Below are 22,630 nucleotides of genomic sequence, written 5' to 3'. Positions count from 1 at the left end.
AGGGGGATGTTGGTGCATGTTCACCCCAAAGCAGTCGGCTCTCCCCAGAATGAGCAACCCCAGAGAGCCAGGTAGAAAGGGGAGGCCTTTGGAGACCTGCTCACAAGACCCATGCAGTGTTGCTACTGTTGAGCACCAGCAGATGGCCAAGTGTGACTCCAACGTGATAGACAGGAATCAGCTGCTATTAGAGGAAGAGAATCCTGCGCAAGGATCCACTGGCATAGTTTCACCTTGCTGGGCATGACAATAGCTATGGTGGGATAAGGTGTGAGTTAGACCACACACCCTTCCAACATTCACTGAACACTACGAAAAGGTCCCTGTCTCTCACTACACATTATATCCTCCAATTCTCAAATAGAAAGGTAACATCAGGAGGAACTTATCTTTCCCTGTACCTGAACTGGAAACAGGCCAGCTTTGTGGTGACCACTTCAATGGTCAGGCAAGGTGGGTGGTGAGAGCCTAAGAGAATGGGTTTAATGCAGGAGGAGCAGGGCCAGACGCCAGCATGGATTACATTCCTGCCACTCCAGGGTGTCCACGATTGAGGTGTTGGCAGGCTTATGTGCCAGGCATGGGGAAAGCTGTGGCTTTGGTACCCTTGGTTTCACATGGGGCCAGCTGGGGCAGGGGTGGCCAGACCGAGTTCCTGGATTGCTACATCTGGCTGCAAATGGCTTCATGCCCCTTTTTCCATGTGCCACAGCAGTACTATTTTCATGTGGCTAGACAGAGAAGAATTGCATGACCCTTTCTTAGCGAAGCTGGTCTCCTCCCTCCTGGCCCTGCTGAGGGTCCTCCCTGGTTGCCAGGCTCCTGTGCTGGTTCTGAGTAGAACATTCCACCAGCATCCTCACAGTCTGTTGTGACTCACAGATGCCTGGCACCCAGAGGTGGGCGTGCGGGGGGCTTCGGGTCTAAACATTGCCCTCCTGGTTCATCCCAGGGAAACAGGCAGGAATTGGGTTGGGTTAGCGGGGACTTGAGCCAAGTTTCTGGCTTTCCTTGGGAGAGAGTTGTAGGTGATGGTATGATTGTTTTTAAACTAAGAGGTAAATATGATTTAAGATGTGAAAAAGTGGCAGCCAAACGATTTTCTGCCTGAGTGGAGAACACTGAGATTTACACCAGCTTATTTATCATGGCCACAGAGGTGCAAGGAGGCCTCAAGTTGCTGCACAGAGCCTTCTGGATCTCAAGAAGTCAGAAGCTCCACGAGGTCCCTCCAGAGAGTTAGACTTCTGTTCAAGGTGCTCTTACATTCAAAGTGTGATCCAGTCATTAAAGGATTAAGAAAAATAGAGCTCTCTAATTCCGAGTGTGTATAGCTGCAAATCCATTAAAAGTGGCAAGAGACAGGAAGGAAAACAAGGGCATGGTCCTCAGGAAAGGGTTGCATGGAATGCTTTCATTTAGGGAAATTCCAGAGTGAGCCTAAGAGCTGAAGAATCGGGGAGCCCCCAAGGGCCTGAATGAGCAGAAGTGGGACTCCTCATCACTCCGACGCTCCCTTGTGGAAACTTTGCTGCAGCGATAGGTTTGCCCCCGTCTTTCAGCAGGTAAAACTAAGACCAGGGCAAAAGACAGGTAGCTGATGACCAAAGAAAAGGGAATGGTAGATAACACTCCCCATCACCCAACACGAGCAATCATGCAGAGCATGGCTCCCTTCCTGTTTCTAGTCACTTCTGGTCATGTAGGAATAGAAGAAAGGAAACCTAAAATCTATAAATGGATAAGACACCTCCATTCCCTTGAGCACCAGCTTTGTGGGTTTCCTCCCCTCAGGAGGAGTTCTCCGTGCCCCACCTGTTCTGTTTCTTAAATAAAATTTACCTTTTTCTCTTGCCTTGGCATGCCTTGGGTGTTTAATCCTCAACACCAGGTAAATGAGGACCTGATTCTCATTTTTAAGACCAGTATCAGTGTGGAGCCTGGGTCGCAACTAAGAACTGAATACAAAGAGTGGATCAGAAAATGTCCAGTAGCTCGATAATCAGTCAAGTGCGGCTTTGGAAAAGCCAATTTCTGTTGCTAAGGTGAACACTTGTTTAAAAACAGTGGAAGCAGAAAGGGTAGTAGCAGATGGACACTAGCCATTGGACACTGGGACAGGATGCTGTCCTGGCCCGACTATATTGCCCCCTCTTCATGCTTTCTCTGAAAAAAAAAAAAGCAAGCAATTTCCCTGAGGCCACTCTGTCCCTCTCCTGGCTAACATCAACAGGATGTGCTACCTTGCTTGCCAAACCCCCCTGTTTTCTGCAGGGCTATCCCCAGGGCCTTCATGCCCATGAGAAGAACCCAAATTACCCTGAAGTGGGGCTTTTGTGACTTTACACAGGCCAAAGACTCCAGGACTCAGAAGACAGGAAAATTAAAAGCAAAGACCACTGACCCTAAAATTGGATGCAGTCCTGCTTTCAACCCAAATATGTTGTACCTGGGTGGGACTCTCTGGAAACTTCCCTCAGACCCTCAATACAACTGGAAAACTAAGGGCCACGTGGTCATCTTCCTCTCTGAGAGGATCCACTCTCACCCTTGAGATAAACTTTGCTAGACTTCTACTAAGTTTTAGGTCTTGCCTAAATTTTTTTCATGCAAGAGCACAAGAATCGATAACAAAAAGCAATATTCTGTAACAGAATGATAGGAAATTATATTACATTTCCTATTATGTTATATTATTATATATTAATAGATATATTATTATGTATTAATAGATATCTATGTATATGCATATTCAGATATATCTATGTGTACATTATATTGTTATATTTTCTTGAAACAAAACACTTAGATTTCCCAATAAAATATCTAACCCAAGGTAGAATTTTACAATCAGAAAAGTTCTGTTTTGAAAATGAGATGCAAAGTTTACTAGAAAATTTGGGGATGCTAACCTCTGCCAGCAGCATGTTTGAAACCCCCAGAAATCCACCAAATGCAGAGACTGACCAGGAGTGAATGGAGGAGACACTGCCCAAAGCAAAAACTTCAGCATGTTGATCTCAAGCTGAGACCAAAAGCTAAAGGGCTGGAGGAGGAGTGTGTGTGTGTGTGTGGGCGGGTGGTGGTGGAACAGACAGCAGAACCAAATTAAGAACAGCCTCCCTTAAGGAAACCAGATTATTGCCCATAAGAACAAAGAAGGAAAAGAATTGGGAAAATAGGTGTTATTTCTGTCCCCTGGAGAAGGCTCAGTAACTTAAAGGACAAGAAGCTAGGCAGGCACAAGGGAGCCCAGCGGAGTTCCAATGTAAGCTTGGGCTAGATGTCTTCCTGCCCCACCGTTCCATGGTGGGTCTGGGCAGAGAGCTGGGGCATCTCTTGAAGATCAAAACTGAGGAAGGATGTCAAGCAGGGTAGGATCACTCAGTATTTAATCTGGATTGAGTTCGTTTCTTTTTACCCAAATTCACTAGCAAAAAATATATCAGCTTTTATGAAAGTCCTTTGTAGACATAATATTTAATGCTTTCTTCTTTTATTTCATGTGGGAAGTGGGGTATAAAGGGCAAAAATTAACATTTCAAAAGTAGGGACAACCCTCCCTTGCCTTTTTGGTGGTTGCTTAGCAACAACTTGTATTTATCTTGGTGTGAGGTCTACTTTTTGCTCAGTGAAGGACATTCGAAAAGGTGTTAAAGATAACAAGTCACACACCCTGAAGGTTTTTCTTGGAATGTGGCCATTCACACCTTGACCTGCATCCCATCGCCACATCTAATCACAATGAGGGAAGGCATCAAGTCCAAAGTCAATGGGATGAAATGTTTATGCTGTCTGCTGCCAAGAACAAATAATCTAGCTACCCATGGTAATTAACAATCAATCATTAGCTTCACTGTCATCACCACCATCATCACCATTAACTTCATCATCATAATCACCACTATTCCATCATCCTCACCACCATCATCCCCATTACCATCATTATCATCACCACCTTAATCTCCAATATCACCATCATCCTCACCACCATCATCCCCATCACCATTATGACCATGACCATCATCACCACATTATCGCCATCATCCTCACCACCACCATTCTATCACCATCATCACCATTGTCACTATCACCTTCATGATTCCCAACAACATCATCACCATCACCATCATCATCACCATCTTCATCTTGTCACCATTTCCTCAGTGGAAGAAGATACCATAGCTGAAAGAACGAACAAGGATTGTCATCGGAGAAAATGGCCTTATTGAGGAACACCTCTGCTTATTTATAGAGCTGGGGGTGGTTTGACAGTTATGACAGTTTAACAGTTTAATGGTTTGACAGTTGGCATCAGGTGCTTTCTGATTGGTGGGTAAGGATCATGTGAGTCAGCAGGGCTAGTCTGATTGGTGGATAAGGATCATGTGAGCCAGCAGGGATAGTCTGATTGGTGGGTAAGGACATGTGAGTCAGCAGGGCTAGTCTGATTGGTGGATAAGGATCATGTGAGCCAGCAGGGATAGTCTGATTGGTGGGTAAGGATCATGTGAGCCAGCAGGGCTCACCATTGGAAGGCTCTTCTCGGGGGATGGGGAAATTAGTCTTTGGAGTTGGGGCGACTCCCAAAAATAGTAACCGCTCTTTTTCTCTAAATCACATTCATTTCCAAGGGTAGATTTTCTGATAACCACCTCCATTCCTTAACTGTTATCTCAATGCCACCATTTTTCGCAAAACCTCAGCACTTGCTTCTTTCCTCTGGCACTCCATGTGGCTTAGATCATATGACCCAGACCTATTGTAAAGGTCGGGTGAGCATCGGAGGAAGAGACCACCAAGAGACTGTCTCATGCAACAGCAAAGGGTTTATTGGGGGTCCAGCATGCTGGGGCTCAGAGCTCATTGAATAGAGCAGAGAGAGAGAGCCCCGGGAACAGCTTAAGCAGAGCTTATATACTTTCCTTGGAGAGGGCAGGGACTTCACATACAGCATAGCCAATCATTGCACGGTTTCTGGGAAGGGTTGTTTTCGTAGAGCAACCAGATGATTAGGGGAGATTTCAACATACATTTAGTGGGCATTTCCGGAAGTTATTTTCAACTTCTACATGAGTTTCAGGTTCCAGGAAAACAGAACTTAATTCTTACATTCTTAACCTTTTCATTCCCAACTTCTTTTTCTGAATACTTTTAATCTTAATAGTAAGAAATCATAATTATTGAGAGGTATCACACTCTATTTCTGCCAGTGATGCATATTGTTGTCTGATTACCATAAGTTTAACTTGTCCAATTTGAGCTTGGAGAAAGGAAACTACACGGTTGAGCAAACAGGGTCCTACAGTTAGCAATAATATGAGGATTATTAATGGACCAGCCAGAGCTGATAAAAGCGTAGTTAACCAGGGGGACTGTGTGAACCAAGACTCAAACCACCCTTTTTGGGCCTCTCTCTCTCTTGATGCTCTTCAAGGCATCTTCTTAATTTACTCATAGATTCTTTTACAACTCCAGTATGGTCGGCATAAAAACAACTGCTGCAATCTGGCTGGGCACAATTCAGGAGCCACTTGTCAAAAGAAACTAACTTTATTTTAGAACCACACACGCCAAACAAAACAGCTCCTCAGGAAAAACCCTCAGAGCCAAACTGCCACCACTGGCTTCCCACAAGCCTCACAACCTCCCCCACTCCTCCTGCTCTTGAGGCCGATTGGCTGGGTTGCATGGGCAGAGCCAAAAAAGTCCACCAATGAGTAGCTCCGTAGTCTAAAGGGGCAGGGAAACAGCCCAATGAGCATCACCACAGAGGAGCCAATCAGCTAGAAGTTGCTGGGGCCGCCGTGAGCCAGTCTTCAGCTGGCAGTCTGAAAGGGTGGGGAAACAGCTCAATGAGCATCACCGCAGAGGAGCCAATCAGCTAGAAGTTGCTGGGGCCACTGTGAGCCAATCATCAGCTGGCAGTCTGAAAGTTTGCTGGGGCCCCTTCGGCTGTGGCTCTCAACATCTCTCCCTCTCTGTTTAAACAAGAAGCATGTGGCTTAGGGACCGTGCCTGCCTTAGGTTGTCCAATAGTACATATGGTCCTTACCCGTTAGGTTGGTACCATTGCAATTGGATCTTACCCGTCATTGACTACCGGTCCAATATACAGCCACACCTGTGGAGAGGTCTTTGTACCAGCGGGGGGGTGAGGTTCTTTGCCTCACCTCTGTTGGCCCCCAAATTTTAGCTGGACAATCATGACAAGCAGAAGGGAGGAAGATACACCAAGCCAATTGACGGCTCCTTTTGGAAAAATTGTACCACCGATGACATCATCAGCAAAAATACCCCAACACTACCACAAGTCGCTGCACCAACAGATAGTTCACAATGCATACAGGTGAGCTCACAATGTGTCCAGGCAAGTTCTGCAAGCAGTTCAGTGATGGCTATTGTAGAAGCTGTAGATTGGTTTTATCTTTGACTTCACCAGCACTGGGATGAAGATAGGAATTCTGGCAATAATGGCTAAAGAAAAAATTATGTAACATTACAGAAGGCACTAAAAGAAAACAATTTTCTTAACAATTTACATTGTCTTCACCGGCACTGGGATGAAGATAGGAATTCTGGCAATAATGGCTAAAGAAAAAATTATGTAACATTACAGAAGGCACTAAAAGAAAACAATTTTCTTAACAATTTACATTGTCTTCACCGGCACTGGGATGAAGATAGGAATTCTGGCAATAATGGCTAAAGAAAAAATTATGTAACATTACAGAAGGCACTAAAAGAAAACAATTTTCTTAACAATTTACATTGTCTTCACCGGCACTGGGATGAAGATAGGAATTCTGGCAATAATGGCTAAAGAAAAAATTATGTAACATTACAGAAGGCACTAAAAGAAAACAATTTTCTTTTTTTTTTTTAGAAAACAATTTTCTTAACAATGTACCTTCTCTTCAACAGAATTATTAAATATAATGAAAAGGAAAGGTGAAAGTAAACAAACAGATTTGTTAACCTCCTTTTTTGTTCATATATTAAAACAATCCTCAACAGCTGTTTACCCAATTTAAATTAAACCATTTAAATTACGTGAAAAAAAAATTTGGATCCATTTTTTTCATGAGCGCTCATCATATATGATATATGGACATATGTACATTCAAACATATAACACAAAACACAAGTGTGCACACATAATATAATACATACAACACATAACATAATAGTAAAGGCCTTATAACTTTTTACAGGTGAAATCTCCATTGCAATGTTTAAAAACACTATAGTCAAAAAAATAAAACTGATCAGCAACACATTAACCTAGGTCTGTATGAGCTCAAAAAACAAAATAGAACTTCATGATATGGGAAAGGGCTATAATAAAATAGATATTGAAAAAAGCATCCTGGTTCTGTCGCAGATGTAAGAATACCCAAACTGGAGTTCTGGATATCAGCTGTTATGGATTTGAGCCAAATCAGTTTGTTTTTGGTCTGTAGAAATCGCTTTAGTTAATATCTCTGGAATCCAAATCAGCTGCTGTTCTCCCTGTAGAAACACACAAACAGAGCCCCGACTCCAGACAATTACTGGGTCAGGACCTTACCATTGTCCTGTTAGAATATCCTTCCAAAGTACCTTGGGCTTATGTACATTTTTTGGACACATTTGCCTTTCCGCAAAACTAAGCCCTGATGAATCCAAATTTAAAAAGTTTAGAGTAAAAAGGGTTATTTTAAGTTTATCTTTGGGGAATATATACCCCTTCCCAATTCCTTCGTTTTGCTTTAATAAGTACATTTTAATAGTTTGATGAGCTCTTTCAACTATGCCTTGTCCCTGTGGATTGTATGGGATTCTTGTTATATGAGTAATGCCAAATGATGAGCAAAATTGTTTAAAAGAGGTAGAAGTATAACCAGTATAATCTGTTTTTAACTGTTTTGGAATGCCCACAGTGGCAAAATTTTGTAAGCAATGAGCTATAACATCTTTAGTTTTTTCTCCAGCATGAAGGGAGCCCATCAAAAATCTAGAAGAAGTATCAACTGTAACATGCAAATATTTTAATTTTCCAATTTCTGGCAAGTGTGTGACATCCATCTGCCAAATATGGTTAGGTATCAATCTTCTAGGATTGACTCCAAGATTAACTTGTGGTAAAAAGGTCACACAATTTTGACATTGTTTCATTATTTGTCTAGCTTGTTCCTTAGTTATTTTAAAACACTTTTATAAAGTATTAGCATTGACATGGAACTTTTTATGAAAATTTGTAGCTTCTTCTATTGTAGAGAAAATATGTATGTCATGTGTAGTTTTATCTGCTAAATCATTGCCCAAACTAAGGGCTCCAGGGAATCCTGTATGGGCCCTGATATGTCCTATAAAGAATGGATCTTTTCTGTCCCAGATTAGACTTTGTATAGTGGAAAGCAAAGAGAAAACAGTAGAAGAAGGGGAAATCCTACCAGCATCTTCAAGAGATACTATAGCATTAACTACATACTGACTATCAGAAAATAAATTAAATACAGAATCTTTAAACATCACAAAAGCTTGTAAAACTGCATTAAGCTCTACCTTTTGAGCTGATTGTTTGGGTACTAAAAATGTAAAAGTTTGATCAGGGGTAACTACTGCTGCTGTACCATTATTTGACCCATCAGTGAATATATTTGGAGCATTCATGATAGGTGTTTTTCTTGTCATTTTTGGAAAAATTACAGGATGCAATGACCAAAAAGACAATAAAGGATTAGATGGTAAGTGGTTATCAAATGAAACATTAGATTTGCACATGATTATTGCCCAAGTATTTAACTCATTAGCTAACTCATCAATTTGATTCATAGTATATGGAGTAATAATTTTATTGGGAGAAATTCCAAACACTCCCTTTGCTGCTTTTATTCCTTTGAGTATTAATTGTCCTACAGCCTCAGGATACCTAGTAAGAATAGTGTTAGGAGAATAAGATAAATGTATCCATAATAATGGACCTTCTTGCCAAAATACTCCTGTAGGAATATTTTTTGTTGGTAGTACAATAAATAATAAAGGCAAACTTATATCAATTCTATCCAAATGCATATTTTCCATATATGTTTCAATGATTTTTAATGCCTTTCTTGCTTCAGGCGTTAACATTCGGGGTGAATTTGGATCTGATGGACCTTTTAGGATATCAAATAAAGGTCCCAACTCTCCTGTTGGTATACCTAAATAAGGCCTTATCCAATTTATGTCTCCTAATAACTTTTGAAAGTCATTAAGTGATTTGAGTTGATCTACTCGTATTTGAATTTTTGGTGGACGGACCATGGTTGAGGATAATAGAACTCCTAAATAATTAATTGGAAAATTTAATTGTACTTTATCTATTGCTATCTCTAGATTATAATTTTTTAATAAGTTTGTAAGTGTGGCATAACATTCTAGCAATGTGTTTTTATCTTTGTGTGCTAATAATACATCATCCATATAGTGAAATATTTGTAGTTCAGGATTTTGATTTCTAAGTGGCTGGATTACTTTGTTAACATAAATTTGACACATAGTTGGGCTGTTAGCCATCCCTTGAGGGAGTACTTTCCATTCATATCTCTGATCAGGACCTTCATGATTCAGTGCAGGGATAGTAAATGCAAAACGTGGACTATCCTCAGGATGAATTGGAATTGAAAAAAAACAATCTTTAATATCTATAACTAAAACATACCAGGTTTTTGGCAAAGCAGACAATTGAGGAATCCCTGATTGAGCAGGTCCCATAATAACCATCTCATTATTAATGGCTCTTAAATCTTGCAATAATCTCCATTTACCAGATTTCTTTTTGATGACAAAAATGGGAGTATTATGGGGAGATACAGAAGGTTGTATATGTCCTTCTGCTAATTGTTGTTTGACCAGGTCATGGGCTGCTTGTATCTTTTCTTTAGTCAGGGGCCACTGAGGAACCCATACTGGTCTTTCTGATTTCCAAGTAATTTTTATTGTCTCAGTGGCCCTTTCTGAAAATCCAACCCATGTCTGTCTGTTCCTTGATCTATTTGTATTGGTGCTGCTATACCTTGTTCTTGTTTTTCTAATCTTTTTCCTTTCCTAAAACCTTGTCTAGTCATAATAGTGGGTGCATTTTGGTTGATGTTATTTGTTAATGTCAAACCTAATTGATCTAGGACATCTCGTCCCCATAAATTTACGGGAAGATGATCCAATACATATGGCTGTATAGTTCCTTCACATCCTTCAGGATCCTTCCAATCTAATACCATTGCACTTCTATGGGGATTAGTCGCCACTCCTAGGCCTCGAAGCGTTTGAGTGGCTTGTTGTAATGGCCAATGTTTTGGCCATTCTTGACGAGAGATGATGCTAAGGTCTGCACCTGTATCCAGTAGCCCATTAAATTCATGTCCTTGAATATTTAGTTTTAGCATGGGGCGAGAATCTAAATTTAAAGAAAGCATAGCCCAATCTACACCTGTGGAGCCTAATCCCTTGGAACCTCTTTCTACAGTACGACTGGAAAATTTATCATGTAGGCTGGGTATTATTAGTAACTGTGCTATTCTATCTCCTGGTGAAATTACTGATATACCCTTTGGAGAACTGGCTATAATTTTTATTTCACCTTCATAATCGGGATCAATTACCCCAGGACTTATCATAAGTCCTTTTAGAGTAGAAGAGCTGCGTCCCAATAATAAGCCTACTGTTCCTTTGGGAAGAGGTCCTTTCACCCCTGTGGGAATGATTTGAACTCCCATCTCTGGAGTTAGTACTGCTCTGGCGGAGGCGCAGATGTCCAACCCTGCGCTCCCTCTGGTTTGTCTGATGAGGGATCTGATGGACAATGTGTCCTGGGCACTACCCTGATGGGGTTGCTGGGTTCCTCCAGTGCTCCGTATATTTGTGGTTTTGGGCCCCGGAGCATTGGGCCCCCCTGTCCATTTTTTGGCAATGGAGCCCGATGCCTTTCTCCACGATATCGTGGATAAACACCTGGTCCTTGTTCGTTTTTTGATAATGGAGTACCCTCTATGGTGGTTTGAGAACGGCATTCATTAGCCCAATGTCTCCCTCTACGGCATCGTGGGCAAATACCTGGTATTCTACTCCTTTGATACCTAGTTTTGTTAAACCCTCCTCCAATGGGGCAATTCCTTTTAAAATGTCCTGTTTGTTCACAATTGTAGCATGTTCTTGGCCTGGCATCTAAAGCCTGTTTTACTGCAGCTGCCACAATTTGCCCTTGTTCATTAATGTCTCTGGCATCTAAAGCCTGTTTTACTGCAGCTGCCACGACTTGCTCTTGTTCATTAATGTCTCTACATAATTTAATATATGTGTTTAAATCTTCATGTTTCCATGGTCTAATGATATCTCTGCACCAACGATTCGCTTGCTCATAAGCCAGGTGTTTTAGTAATGGCATTGCTTGTTCTGTATTCCCAAAAACTCTGGTAGCTGTTTGAATAAGCCTATCTACAAATTCAGCATAAGGTTCATTAGCTCCTTGTATTACCTTAGATAATTGACCTTGTAAACCTCCATGTCCTTGTAAAGTCTTCCATGCCTTAATTGCATCTGCAGCAATTTGTGCGTATACACCAGGATCATATGCAATTTGTTGCTGCTGATCCTCATAAGGTCCCTTTCCTAACAACATATCTAGATTTCTCTGAGGATAACCAGCTGCTGCATTTCGCCTAGCCGTCTCCTTGCAAAATTCCTCATTGGCAACCTTCCATAACAGGTATTGTCCTCCATTTAGCACAGCTTTACACATATTAGCCCAATCTGCTGGCGTCATGTTCAAGTTGTTAATGGATTCGACCATGCTTACAGTGAAGGGTGCTTGAGGACCATAGGTTGTTACAGCCTCTTTTAGCTGCTTCACTGTTTTGAAATTTAAAACTTGGTAAAATCGCTGCCCTCCTGCCTCAAATACAGGGCATGTTAATATTTGAGATCTTGTCTCAGGATCCCAACTATCAACTGCGGGGGTTGGGGACCTCCCAGCATATGGAGGTGGCCTTGTTAGTTGGACACTTACGTCCTCTGGTGATAGAAAGGTGTTAGTAGCAGTCTCCTGTTGTAACTTTCCCCCTGATGGCTTTTTCTGTTTTACACTTTCTTTCTCTGTCTGACTAGCTTGAGAGGCCTTCTCTTTTACTTGAATCTTTTCCTCTGTCTGACTAACTTGAGAGACCTTCTCTTTTACTTGAATCATTATGTCTTCTTCTTCCTCTACCATTGTCTGAACTGAAGGCTTTGGACTAAGCAAACAAGATATGAACGTCCACAATGGCAATGTGCCAACTGGCAGAGTCCCTGGGCTTTTCTTTTCTATTCTTTTTAAATCTTCACCATGATGGTTCCATTGTGATATATTTAACAACTCCTCCTTAAAAAGCCATGGGCTACATTTTTGTATTGTATCAACGTATGCCCTGATTGTTCTTGATTTTACTGAGATGCCTCCTTCCTCTAACAATTTACTTAACACTCTTTCAGTTTGTTTTTTACTAATTTCTGATCCCGTATTTCTACTATAATACAACTCAACAAGATAACGCCTAACAAAACTGAAACTGAGTGAAACAAAATTGGAACAACACAAAATCATTATAATAGCCTCCTGAAATGTCCATCCGTCCTTTCTCCCTATCTGTTCCTCAGATGTGAGCGGTTTTTCTTCCATCTTACACATCTCCAGGGACAGGCAACTTAAAACAAAAGTGAAACAAAATAACAAAAGAAGAATCTTAAAATGGCTACCCATCCTCTTGCCCTGCCCTCAGGGGCGAGCAGTTCACTTACCCTCAGTCGCTCCCCGTGCGAGCCACCAAATGCCGCAGTCTGGCTGGGCACAATCAGGAGCCACTTGTCAAAAGAAACTAACTTTATTTTTAGAACCACACACGCCAAACAAAACAGCCTCTCAGGAAAAACCCTCAGAGCCTCAACTGCCACCACCGGCTTTCCACAAGCCTCTCTCTCCCACACAAGCTTCTCTCCACCTCCCACAATCCTCCTGCTCTTGAGGCCGATTGGCTGGGTCACGTGGGCGGAGCCAAAAAAGTCCCCCAATGAGCAGCTCCGTGGTCTGAAAGGGCAGGGAAACAGTCCAATGAGCATCACCGCAGAGGAGCCAATCAGCTAGATGTTGCTGGGGCCGAGGAGCCAATCAGCTAGATGTTGCTGGGGCCGCTGTGAGCCAATCATCAGCCGGCAGCTGGAAGTTTGCTGGCAGCTGGAAGTTTGCTGGGGCCCCTTCGGCTGTGGCTCTCAACATCTCCCCCTCTCTGTTTAAACAACAAGCATGTGGCTTAGGGACCGTGCCTGCCTTAGGTTGTCCAATAGTACATATGGTCCTTAGGTTGGTACCATTGCAATTGGATCTTACCCGTCACTGACTACCGGTCCAGTATACAGCCACACCTGTGGAGAGGTCTTTGTACCAGCGGGGGGGTGAGGTTCTTTGCCTCACCTCTGTTGGCCCCCAAATTTTAGCTGGACGATCATGACAAGCAGAAGGGAGGAAGATACACCAAGCCAATTGACGGCTCCTTTTGGAAAAATTGTACCACCGATGACATCATCAGCAAAAATACCCCAACACTACCACAAGTCGCTGCACCAACAGATAGTTCACAATGCATACAGGTGAGCTCACAATGTGTCCAGGCAAGTTCTGCAAGCAGTTCAGTGATGGCTATTGTAGAAGCTGTAGATTGGTTTTATCTTTGACTTCACCAGCACTGGGATGAAGATAGGAATTCTGGCAATAATGGCTAAAGAAAAAATTATGTAACATTACAGAAGGCACTAAAAGAAAACAATTTTCTTAACAATTTACATTATCTTTAAGAGAATTATTAAATATAATGAAAAGGAAAGGTGAAAGTAAACAAACAGATCTGTTAACCTTCTTTTGTGTTCACATATTAAAACAATCTTTAACAGCTGTTTACCCAATTAAATTAAACCATTTAAATCACGTGAATTAAAAAAAAATATTTGGATCCATTTTATCATGAGCGCTCATCATATATGATATATGGACATACATACATTCAAACATATAACACAAAACACAAGTGTGCACACATAATATAATACATACAACACATAACATTATAGTAAAGGCCTTATAACTTTTTACAGGTGAAATCTCCATTGCAATGTTTAAAAACTCTATAGTCAAAAAATAGAACTGATCAGCAAAACATTAACCTAGGTCTGTATGAGCTCAAAAAACAAAATAGAACTTCATGATATGGCAAAGGGCAATAATAAAATAGATATTGAAAAAAGCATCCTGGTTCTGTTGCAGATGTAAGAATAGCCAAACTGGAGTTTTGGATATCAGTTGTTATGGATTTGAGCCAAATCATCTTCTTTTTGGTCTGTAGAAATCGCTTTAGTTAATCTTTCTGGAATCCAAATCGGCTGCTGTTCTCCCTGTGGAAACACATAAACAGACTCCCGACTCCAGACAATCACTGGGTCAGGACCTTGGTTAATCTCTCTGGAATCCAAATCGGCTGCTGTTCTCCCTGTGGAAACACACAAACAGACCCCCGACTCCAGACAATTACTGGGTCAGGACCTTTCCATTGTCCTGTTAGAATATCCTTCCAAAGTACCTTGGGCTTATGTACATTTTTTGGACACATATGCCTTTCCGCAGCACTAAGTCCTGATGAATCCAAATTTAAAAAGTTTAGAGTAAAAAGGGTTATTTTAAGTTTATCTTTGGGGAATATATACCCCTTCCCAATTCCTTCTTTTTGCTTTAATAAGTACATTTTAATAGTTTGATGAGCTCTTTCAACTATGCCTTGTCCCTGTGGATTGTATGGGATTCCTGTTATATGAGTAATGCCAAATGTTGAGCAAAATTGTTTAAAAGAGGTAGAAGTATAACCAGGGGCATTATCTGTTTTTAACTGTTTTGGAACACCCACAGTGGCAAAATTTTGTAAGCAATGAGCTATAACATCTTTAGTTTTTTCTCCGGCATGAAGGGAGCCCATCAAAAATCCAGAAGAAGTATCAACTGTAACATGCAAATATTTTAATTTTCCAAATTCTGGCAAGTGTGTGACGTCCATCTGCCAAATATGGTTAGGTATCAATCCTCTAGGATTGACTCCAAGATTAACTTGTGGTAAAAAGGTCACACAATTTTGACATTGTTTTATTATTTGTCTAGCTTGTTCCTTAGTTATTTTAAAACGCTTTTGTAAAGTATTAGCATTGACATGGAACTTTTTATGAAAATTTATAGCTTCTTCTAGTGTAGAGAAAATATGTATGTCATGTGTAGTTTTATCTGCTAAATCATTGCCCAAACTAAGGGCTCCAGGCAATCCTGTATGTGCCCTGATATGTCCTATAAAGAATGGATCTTTTCTGTCCCAGATTAGACTTTGTATAGTGGAAAGCAAAGAGAAAACAGTAGAAGAAGGGGAAATCCTACCAGCATCTTCAAGAGATACTATAGCATTAACTACATACTGACTATCAGAAAATAAATTAAATACAGAATCTTTAAACATCACAAAAGCTTGTAAAACTGCATTAAGCTCTACCTTTTGAGCTGATTGTTTGGGTACTAAAAATGTAAAAGTTTGATCAGGGGTAACTACTGCTGCTGTACCATTATTTGACCCATCAGTGAATATATTTGGAGCATTCATGATAGGTGTTTTTCTTGTCATTTTTGGAAAAATTACAGGATGCAATGACCAAAAAGACAATAAAGGATTAGATGGTAAGTGGTTATCAAATGAAACATTAGATTTGCACATGATTATTGCCCAAGTATTTAACTCATTAGCTAACTCATCAATTTGATTCATAGTATATGGAGTAATAATTTTATTGGGAGAAATTCCAAACACTCCCTTTGCTGCTTTTATTCCTTTGAGTATTAATTGTCCTACAGCCTCAGGATACCTAGTAAGAATAGTGTTAGGAGAATAAGATAAATGTATCCATAATAATGGACCTTCTTGCCAAAATACTCCTGTAGGAATATTTTTTGTTGGTAGTACAATAAATAATAAAGGCAAACTTATATCAATTCTATCCAAATGCATATTTTCCATATATGTTTCAATGATTTTTAATGCCTTTCTTGCTTCAGGCGTTAACATTCGGGGTGAATTTGGATCTGATGGACCTTTTAGGATATCAAATAAAGGTCCCAACTCTCCTGTTGGTATACCTAAATAAGGCCTTATCCAATTTATGTCTCCTAATAACTTTTGAAAGTCATTAAGTGATTTGAGTTGATCTACTCGTATTTGAATTTTTGGTGGACGGACCATGGTTGAGGATAATAGAACTCCTAAATAATTAATTGGAAAATTTAATTGTACTTTATCTATTGCTATCTCTAGATTATAATTTTTTAATAAGTTTGTAAGTGTGGCATAACATTCTAGCAATGTGTTTTTATCTTTGTGTGCTAATAATACATCATCCATATAGTGAAATATTTGTAGTTCAGGATTTTGATTTCTAAGTGGCTGGATTACTTTGTTAACATAAATTTGACACATAGTTGGGCTGTTAGCCATCCCTTGAGGGAGTACTTTCCATTCATATCTCTGATCAGGACCTTCATGATTCAGTGCAGGGATAGTAAATGCAAAACGTGGACTATCCTCAGGATGAATTGGAATTGAAAAAAAACAATCTTTAATATCTATAACTAAAACATACCAGGTTTTTGGCAAAGCAGACAATTGAGGAATCCCTGATTGAGCAGGTCCCATAATAACCATCTCATTATTAATGGCTCTTAAATCTTGCAATAATCTCCATTTACCAGATTTCTTTTTGATGACAAAAATGGGAGTATTATGGGGAGATACAGAAGGTTGTATATGTCCTTCTGCTAATTGTTGTTTGACCAGGTCATGGGCTGCTTGTATCTTTTCTTTAGTCAGGGGCCACTGAGGAACCCATACTGGTCTTTCTGATTTCCAAGTAATTTTTATTGTCTCAGTGGCCCTTTCTGAAAATCCAACCCATGTCTGTCTGTTCCTTGATCTATTTGTATTGGTGCTGCTATACCTTGTTCTTGTTTTTCTAATCTTTTTCCTTTCCTAAAACCTTGTCTAGTCATAATAGTGGGTGCATTTTGGTTGATGTTATTTGTTAATGTCAAACCTAATTGATCTAGGACATCTCGTCCCCATAAATTTACGGGAAGATGATCCAATACATATGGCTGTATAGTTCCTTCACATCCTTCAGGATCCTTCCAATCTAATACCATTGCACTTCTATGGGGATTAGTCGCCACTCCTAGGCCTCGAAGCGTTTGAGTGGCTTGTTGTAATGGCCAATGTTTTGGCCATTCTTGACGAGAGATGATGCTAAGGTCTGCACCTGTATCCAGTAGCCCATTAAATTCATGTCCTTGAATATTTAGTTTTAGCATGGGGCGAGAATCTAAATTTAAAGAAAGCATAGCCCAATCTACACCTGTGGAGCCTAATCCCTTGGAACCTCTTTCTACAGTACGACTGGAAAATTTATCATGTAGGCTGGGTATTATTAGTAACTGTGCTATTCTATCTCCTGGTGAAATTACTGATATACCCTTTGGAGAACTGGCTATAATTTTTATTTCACCTTCATAATCGGGATCAATTACCCCAGGACTTATCATAAGTCCTTTTAGAGTAGAAGAGCTGCGTCCCAATAATAAGCCTACTGTTCCTTTGGGAAGAGGTCCTTTCACCCCTGTGGGAATGATTTGAACTCCCATCTCTGGAGTTAGTACTGCTCTGGCGGAGGCGCAGATGTCCAACCCTGCGCTCCCTCTGGTTTGTCTGATGAGGGATCTGATGGACAATGTGTCCTGGGCACTACCCTGATGGGGTTGCTGGGTTCCTCCAGTGCTCCGTATATTTGTGGTTTTGGGCCCCGGAGCATTGGGCCCCCCTGTCCATTTTTTGGCAATGGAGCCCGATGCCTTTCTCCACGATATCGTGGATAAACACCTGGTCCTTGTTCGTTTTTTGATAATGGAGTACCCTCTATGGTGGTTTGAGAACGGCATTCATTAGCCCAATGTCTCCCTCTACGGCATCGTGGGCAAATACCTGGTATTCTACTCCTTTGATACCTAGTTTTGTTAAACCCTCCTCCAATGGGGCAATTCCTTTTAAAATGTCCTGTTTGTTCACAATTGTAGCATGTTCTTGGCCTGGCATCTAAAGCCTGTTTTACTGCAGCTGCCACAATTTGCCCTTGTTCATTAATGTCTCTGGCATCTAAAGCCTGTTTTACTGCAGCTGCCACGACTTGCTCTTGTTCATTAATGTCTCTACATAATTTAATATATGTGTTTAAATCTTCATGTTTCCATGGTCTAATGATATCTCTGCACCAACGATTCGCTTGCTCATAAGCCAGGTGTTTTAGTAATGGCATTGCTTGTTCTGTATTCCCAAAAACTCTGGTAGCTGTTTGAATAAGCCTATCTACAAATTCAGCATAAGGTTCATTAGCTCCTTGTATTACCTTAGATAATTGACCTTGTAAACCTCCATGTCCTTGTAAAGTCTTCCATGCCTTAATTGCATCTACAGCAATTTGTGCGTATACACCAGGATCATATGCAATTTGTTGCTGCTGATCCTCATAAGGTCCCTTTCCTAACAACATATCTAGATTTCTCTGAGGATAACCAGCTGCTGCATTTTGCCTAGCCACCTCCTTGCAAAATTCCTCATTGGCAACCTTCCATAACAGGTATTGTCCTCCATTTAGCACAGCTTTACACATATTGGCCCAATCTGCTGGCGTCATGTTCAAGTTGGTAATGGCTTCGACCATGCTTACAGTGAAGGGTGCTTGAGGACCATAGGTTGTTACAGCCTCTTTTAGCTGCTTCACTGTTTTGAAATTTAAAGCATGGTGAACTCGCTGCTCTCCTGCCTCAAATACAGGGCATGTTAATATTTGAGATCTTGTCTCAGGAACCCAACTATCAACTGCGGGGTTGGGGGCCTCCCAGCATATGGAGGTGGCCTTGTTAGTTGGGCACTTATGTCCTCTGGTGATAGAAAGGTGTTAGTAGCAGTCTCCTGTTGTAACTTTCCCCCTGATGGCTTTTTCTGCTTTACACTTTCTTTCTCTCTCTGACTAGCTTGAGAGGCCTTCTCTTTTACTTGAATGTTTTTCCTCGGTCTGACTAGTTCGAGAGACCTTCTCTTTTAATTGAATTTTTCTACTATAACTATAATACAACCCAAGAAGATAACGCCAAACAAAACTGAAACAGAGTGAAACAAAATTGGAACAACAGAAAATCATTATAGTCTTTCTATCCTCCTGAAATGTCCATCCGTCCTTTCTCTCTATCTATTCCTCAGATGTGAGCGGTTTTTCTTCCATCTTACACATCTCCAGGGACAGGCAACTTAAAACAAAAGTGAAGCAAAACAAAAGAGGAATCTTAAAATGGCTACCCATCCTCTCGCCCTGCCCTCAGGGGCGAGCAGTTTACCTTATCACTTACCCTCAGTTGTTCCCAGTACGGGCCACCAAATGCCGCAGTCTGGCTGGGCACAATTCAGGAGCCACTTGTCAAAAGAAACTAACTTTATTTTTAGAACTACACATGCCAAACAAAACAGCTCCTCAGGAAAAACCCTCAGAGCCAAACTGCCACCACCGGCTTCCCACAAGCCTCACAACCTCCCCCACTCCTCCTGCTCCTGAGGCCAATTGGCTGGGTTGTATGGGCGGAGCCAAAAAAATTCCCCCAGTGAGCAGCTCTGCAGTCTGAAAGGACGGGGAAACAGCCCAATGAGTATCACCACCGCAGAGGAGCCAATCAGCTAGAAATTGCTGGGGCCGCTGTGAGCCAATCATCAGCTGGCAGTCTGAAAGGGCGGGGAAACAGCTCAATGAGCATCACCGCAGAGGAGCCAATCAGCTAGAAGTTGCTGGGGCTGCTGTGAACCAGTCATCAGCTGGCAGTCTGAAAGTTTGCTGGGGCCCCTTCGGCTGTGGCTCTCAACAAACAACATTCTTCCCTCAATGCAGCACAAAGGCCCCCTTCTCTCATGAAGAGGAGGTCCAACCCTTGCCTGTTCTGTAAAACAACTTCAGAGAGAGAGGTTAAACATTCCTGTAAAGCTGTGATGGAGGTTTCTAATATCTTTAAGTTTTGGTCTATTGCTGCTTCTAATTGGGTCATTTGTTGTGTCCCACAGACCAGGGCAGTGGTTCCTGTGCCCACCCCTGCAGCAACTCCTATTCCTAATAGGATGGCTAAAGTGAGGGATATAGTTTCCCGGCAGAACCGGGTTGTATGTCCCCCTATTTGATCTTTAAATGAACCTGCATCATGATAGAGCACTCTGGGAAACATATGCACCATTACACAATAATTTACAGAGCTGTTAAATACCTGTGCTGAAATGCAAGGAGTTAACCCTGAGTCACATGCCCACCAGGTTCCATTTTCAGGGGTAAGGAAACCCTGTGTGGTGCTAGTTTTTTTTTTTTTTTTAATCTGGGTACATAAGTGTTGTTTACTTTTAGGTGGGGACCCTATACATAAGTTTGCCCCTGTTACTTCTGGGAGGGTTAACTTAGGATTTCCAGTTTCCAGCCAGAGTCTGGACAGGGTGCAGACTTGAGATGAGAGGCATGGATCTGTCTACCTTTACCACTGTAGGTGTTATAAGTAGCACCTGGTATGGTCCTTTTCAGTGGGGTTCTAGGGATGACACCTTGATGTAGTCTTACGTAGACGAAGTCTCCCACTTGATATCGGTGTGGAGTCCCTTCGTCCCCAGGTTGGTAGGCAGTGGCCAGCTGTTTCCACAGGTATCGCTGGGTTCTTTTAAGAGCTTTAAGTCTGTTAAGCAAGGGGGTGTGAAAGGAATCGTTAGGTCTTAGAGTTGGAGTTAGGTCCCTTACTGGGGGAGGGGCACCATAGAGAATTTCATAGGGGGTGAGGTTACACAAAGAAACAGAGGGTGTATTTCTTGCATGAAACAGTGCATAAGGAAGGAGCATAGTCCAATCTTTTATGCCAGTCTCAAAGCTTAATTTCATTAAGGTCTCTTTAATGGTTCTATTCATTCTTTCTACCTGTCCTGAGCTCTGGGGTCTATAAGCACAATGTAACTTCCAATTAATCCCCAGGGTCCTGGCTAACCCCTGACTTTCCTGGGCCATGAACGCCAGTCCATTATCAGACCCTATTACCTTAGGCAGGCCGTATCTTGGAAAAATATCTTCCAGGATCTTCTTGACCACCATTTGAGCCGTTTCTTTTTTTGGGGGGAAGGCTTCAATCCATCCTGAAAATGTATCTACAAAGGCTAGGAGATATTTAAGTCCATACCTTGCTGGCTTAATTTCAGTAAAGTCCACTTTTTAGAATTGTCCTGGTCTGGTTCCTCGTAGGTGCTTTCCTGCAGGAAGCTTGGAAGGGTAAGCATTAACCAATTGATAGACCCTACAGGCTTTTTTTACCCGTTCAGCTATTTCCTTTCGCTGTGAGTCGGTTAGTGGAAAACTCTGTTCTTGATCCTTCAGGAATGCCTGCAGTTTCTTTGAACCAAGGTGAGTGAGTTGATGTACATTTTTAATGTAGTGTAGGGCTTTCTGAAATTGCAGGCTGGGCTCAGTGAAGTCAAGGAGTTCAGTGTCAGTGTCCTTAGATGTTAAGTTGTTGGAGTGCTCCAACGTAGTTAAATCTCCTGACTTATGTTCCCCCAGTGTGGAAAGTGTTAACATGGTTACTCCGTTTAGGGCTGCCAATTTAGCCTCTTCATCCGCCCTCCTGTTCCCGACCGCTACAGGATCGTTTCCTTTCTGGTGTCCTGGACAGTGCACTATAGCTAGTTCCCTAGGGCTTTGCACTGCTGAGAGGAGGCGGAGGATCTCATCACTGTTTTTTATTTCTTTTCTCGCCGAGGTTAATAGTCCCATTTGCTGGTAGATAGCCCCGTGTATATGAGCAGTAGCGAAGGCATAGCGGCTATCTGTGTATATGGTGGCCTTCTTGCTTGCTGCTAGCTCCAATGCCTTCGTGAGGGCGATCAGCTCTGCCTTTTGAGCCGATGTTCCCTCCGGGAGGCTAGAGGACCAGATGACTTTAGTTCCGCTAACTATTGCTGCCCCAGCCCGCCGCTTACCATCCTGGAGGAAGCTGCTGCCATCAGTGAACCATATGACCTCAGGGTGGGGCAGTGGCTGATCCTTTAAATCCCGTAGTATACTGGTTTCTTCTGCCAGTATATATTGACAGTCATGAGTGATGGGTCCTGATGATTGTTCAGGTAGTAGTGTAGCCGGGTTAAGTGGGGCGGGGGGTCCCAGTGTTATTCTGTCTTTGTCGAGCAACAGGCTCTGATAGTGTGTTATTCTAGAGTTTGATAGCCATCTGTCTGGTGGCTGGCAGATGATGCCCTCTAGGGCATGGGGGGCTATAATGTTTAGCTTCTGCCCCAGCGTTAACTTATCAGCATCCTTGATTAGAAGGGCCGCCGCTGCTATAGCTTTTAGGCAATGGGGCCATCCACTAGCCATTGGGTCCAGCTTTTTAGACAAGTAGGCTATAGGCCTTTTTTTAGGGCCCTAGAGTCTGAGTGAGCACTCCTCGTGC

The 22,630-nt window shown here is 41.8% G+C and overlaps 2 long non-coding RNA genes across 2 annotated transcripts; one reads left to right on the top strand and one right to left on the bottom strand.

Moving 5' to 3' along the window:
- Positions 1-5,056: 5,056 nt before the first annotated feature.
- Positions 5,057-20,627, bottom strand: LOC125614772. The gene is made up of 3 exons (XR_007345331.1): positions 20,035-20,627; positions 5,622-5,623; positions 5,057-5,498 (listed from the first exon to the last, which is right to left on the bottom strand). It is a non-coding gene; the product is annotated as an uncharacterized LOC125614772 (long non-coding RNA).
- LOC125614773 lies at positions 12,478-22,298 on the top strand. The gene is made up of 3 exons (XR_007345332.1): positions 12,478-12,488; positions 18,294-18,311; positions 22,083-22,298. It is a non-coding gene; the product is annotated as an uncharacterized LOC125614773 (long non-coding RNA).
- Positions 22,299-22,630: the final 332 nt, after the last annotated feature.

Source organism: Marmota marmota, unplaced genomic scaffold (assembly GCF_001458135.2).
Source record: "Marmota marmota marmota unplaced genomic scaffold, marMar, whole genome shotgun sequence".
Lineage (NCBI taxonomy): Eukaryota > Metazoa > Chordata > Mammalia > Rodentia > Sciuridae > Marmota > Marmota marmota.
This window is presented reverse-complemented; position numbering and strand designations above follow the sequence as displayed.